Below are 4,240 nucleotides of genomic sequence, written 5' to 3'. Positions count from 1 at the left end.
GGCTATAATTGGGTTATAACTTTCATATGAAAGTTATAAATTAGTTTCATAGTAGGGCTGAGTACATTGGATACTTTTTCTTCCATTCTTGAGATACTTTGCTAAGAAGACTATGTTTCAGTTCCATCCATGTAAACATGAAGGAGGTAAAGTCTCCATCTTTCTTTAAGGCTGCATAATATTCCATGGTGTACATATACCACAATTTATTAATCCATTCATGGGCTGATGGGCACTTGGGCTTCTTCCATGACTTAGCAATTATGAATTGGGCTGCAATGAACATTCTGGTATAAATATCTTTGTTATAATGTAATTTTTGGTCTTCTGGATACATTCGTAGTAGGGGAATTGTAGGATTGAATGGCAGGTCTATTTTTAGTTCTCTAAGTGTTCTCCAAACATCTTTCCAAAAGGAACGTATTAGTTTGCATTCCCACCAGCAGTGTAGACGTGTTCCCTTTTCTCCACAACCATGCCAGCATCTCTGATTTTGGGATTTTGTGATATGGGCTAATCTTACTGGAGTTAGATAATATCTCAAAGTAGTTTTGATTTGCATTTCTCTGACGATTAAGGATGGGGAGGATTTTTTCATATGTCTGTAGGCTGTGTGCGTGTCTTCTTCAAGGAGGAAGGAGCAGGTACATTTTTTTAAGGTGTAGATAATAGAAAGCTGATGAGCAAAGGAAATAGTCGTGCGTACTCTTTAGTGATATCCTGTACCGCTGACAGCAAACCAGTCCTCCCATAATCTGCATGGAAACGGTCGTGCGTACTCTTTAGTGATATCCTGTACCGCTGACAGCAAACCAGTCCTCACATAATCTGCATGAGGCCCCTGGACCACAGGTTGGATACTCCTGCAGTTTAGAGGTCTTTGTTTTATTCTCTGATATTTCTACATTTTCATATTTACTATACTATACCATGGCAAAAAGACAAACAATATTTTAACAGAGTCTTATTTTGATCCTCATTGAATAGGTCACCTTCTTTTGCAGTATTTTCATGCTTTATCCGTAGATGAAGGGACAGTTGGTATTGGAGAATTTTCCGTATTCGTCTACCCTGGCATTCTTCCTGACTTCCCTCCCTCTGTTCACAGGAACCTTCTTGGTGAAATTAGGTAGCACTCCAAACATACCAGCACTATTGGTAAGAAGAAAATGGTGAAACTATGCCCTTAACTAATATCACCAAAGAATCATGAAAAGTCCATTGATGGGTTTATAAAACTGAGCAAAATATGAAAGAGAAAGCAAGAATAATGAAAAGAACATGGATAAATCCCCAAATGCTTGTTCAATGGATGTCCTATGGACACAAGTACTTTGCACAATATTTGCCCCATAGGAAGTACAAGATAAATATAACTTAGCCCTATCAGTCTTATACAAGCACATCCCCCTCAGTGACATACACCTTATTCTCTATGTAGATTAGGAGAGGAGGTTTTCTTCAGGTATTATTACCTGGTTCACTTCACACATGGAGAACATGTTTTCCCGGCACAGATAAGACATTTGATCTGAGCTCTGTGATAATTCAGCATTATTTGAAAATGGATTCTGGGATCACATTCCCCATAATCCATTCAGAATTAATATTACAGACTTTCTGAGACCAGCAAATCACTGTCAAACACTGTGCAAGTGTCCCTTGACATAATGTTACCTCATTTGATCCAGGTAGTGGTTGGACACATAATTATGTTTACATATAAAATAAGAACCACTGTTCTTCCACAAATGTAACAACACCCCATCCAGAGAAGGATATGATAGTTACTAAGAAACAACATCAATAATAATAGTTGTTGGAGACAGTATTAGCATAAAGCCCAACGAGAATTAGCAAATTCAGGTATGAATTATAGGATTCATAATCTAATTGTGAAAATACACCTCCTGACCATTTTTATTGGTGAATGCGTGCTGAGCATGTGGGTTCAAAGCCCTCAGTATTAGTCTTTGCAGGCAATGTTTCCTTTCCCTCTGTAATTCATAGCAGGTACTTGTTACAATTAAGCACATGAACTTGAGTGGTGTGTCACTCTGATACTCTTGAAGGGATCAAAAGAGGTCAACTCTTCATAAATGTAGGTGGTGGATGGGAGAATAGGGATGCAGGCTTCTCTATGCAACCTTTCAGTGACGAGTGGTGGCCCTGGCCCCTGGGACACCCTCCCACTAGTCTCATTGCCAGAATTCCTACCTGTGCTGTGAAAAATGGTCACTGTTGAATTGGGCACCTGCTCCTTTGTCTGACTTCTGATTCTCGAATGGTGGAAACAGGAAGCATCTGTCAAGCCCTGATTCCATTGATGCTGCTTTAATCAGCTGAAGCTCAGTATATGCCTCTGCCCTTTCTTTAAACTAAACATCTCCAACAATTTCACAGCACAAGCCTGGAAAAGAGGGGCTGAATTGGCCCTGGATCCCATCACAGGTTTGAGTTCATTCAAAAATGAAAAGAGGAAGGGCGAGACTCATGGAGTGCAAAGTTACAGACTTCACAGAGTGGCCTTCCAAAGCCGGGTGTCAGCCCCAATGCTTGGACGCATACCAGGACTCTTTAACATCTATGTGGATTAAGGAGTGTATTTATATTAAATTTAAGTTGCATATCGCATGAATACCCACCAAAAATCATTTTCCACGTAATTTAAATATTAAATTATGCATCATTCAGAGAAGTAAATGTTGAAGGAATCAGATAATTTACTCATTTAATGGAGCAAAGACATTGATGGGCTTTGTGTTCTAGATTCAATTTGGGGGTGCACCCTAAAAGGATTTTTGCCATATTTAACCAGAATTTGCCAAACTGTATTCTGTGTTATGCAAGTGACTTTTAAGGTGTCAGGAGGTAATCTGCAACGCACAGGATAACCTGAACCTTTTATATTTCATAAATGAAACTATAGTGAATGGAAAGGACATACCATGTTACTTCCCTAATCTGTTCATTCTGCTGAAAAATATTATTTTGCACAAATCCTCTGGCTATGAGACCAGAAGTTGGGATTATTTTTAAGAGCCATCTAAGATGAATTTTGTAAATACTAATTTCGTATATTGAATATGCCCTCCAATAATGCATATGATGCAACATTCTTGTTTTTTATTATTTTTGAATTTGCTCAGTACCATGAATTCTTGGCCTAATATCAACACCAAGTATAATATTATTATGATAGTATATTATACATACTATTACTGCTTATTACATTTGAGGAATAATAATATTTTATAGTTTTTTTTGTTCTGTGCTTTTTAGAAATAATCATCTCATTCCTTAATATAGATGATTTTTATGTTAATAATTTAATATACACACACACATGCATTCATTATGAATTAGTAGAGTACTTAAGTCACCACTAAATGGTTAAGGGATGTTACTCTTTTATAAAATAAAATATACAGAGATGTAGGGGAAAAATGTGACTAATTCTGTGTCTCTTGGTTTTGCCTACAGGACAGCTGAATGTCTCTAAAGTAAAACAAATTCCCCGGGAAACAATAACAAGAAAGTACTTTAGAAGTTTTAATATTTGCTTTTAGATCATGGTACTGTTTATTTATTTATTTAATCAAGGCAGGAAGCTGAAAACCCAACTTGGCGACCGTACTCAGCTGACGGCATGAAAGTGTTTTCACTTTTCCTTTGAGGAGAGGTGTTGTATAAGCTCCTTAAAAATGGATTACACATTTTACATTTCTCATTTCCTTTGATCATTGCAAACACACTGGAGTCCATTTATAATGCGGTTTTAGTGGTTTAGGAGGCTGGAATTTCTTTATGGGAAAACCACCTTGCACTGAAGTTCTCTTGGTGTTATGGTGTCCACCCCAAATTCCTACGTTGATACCTAATTTCCTTCTTTTTGGGGGTGAGGGGAGGGCTCCAGGTGGGGTCTTACAACGGAGACCAGAAAACCTGCTAGACAAATTCTAGAAGAGCTGTAACACTGATACTTAACTTCCAATGCAGTAGTATTAAGAGGTGGGACCTTTGGGAGATGATATAGTCATGGGGGTGAAGCCTTCACTGATAGGATTGGCATGCTTATAAAAGAAGCCCAGGGAGCTCATTCGTCCTTTGCAGCAGGTAGAGATAAAGCAAGGAGATGCAATCTCTGAAACAGACAGCAAGCTCTTGCCAGACACCAGATCTGTGGCTACCTTAATCTTAGCCTTTTTGGATTCCAGAATTGTAAGCAATAAATGTCCGC

The 4,240-nt window shown here is 38.1% G+C and overlaps 1 non-coding gene across 1 annotated transcript; it reads right to left on the bottom strand.

Moving 5' to 3' along the window:
- Positions 1-3,917: 3,917 nt before the first annotated feature.
- On the bottom strand, positions 3,918-3,979 carry LOC111726530. The gene has a single exon (XR_002774288.1). It is a non-coding gene; the product is annotated as a U7 small nuclear RNA (small nuclear RNA).
- Positions 3,980-4,240: the final 261 nt, after the last annotated feature.

Source organism: Otolemur garnettii, unplaced genomic scaffold, assembly GCF_000181295.1.
Source record: "Otolemur garnettii isolate 467f Iridium unplaced genomic scaffold, OtoGar3 scaffold00069, whole genome shotgun sequence".
Taxonomy (NCBI): Eukaryota; Metazoa; Chordata; class Mammalia; order Primates; family Galagidae; genus Otolemur; species Otolemur garnettii.
The sequence above is the reverse complement of the archived record's forward strand: the minus strand, read 5'-3'. Positions and strand labels throughout refer to the sequence as shown.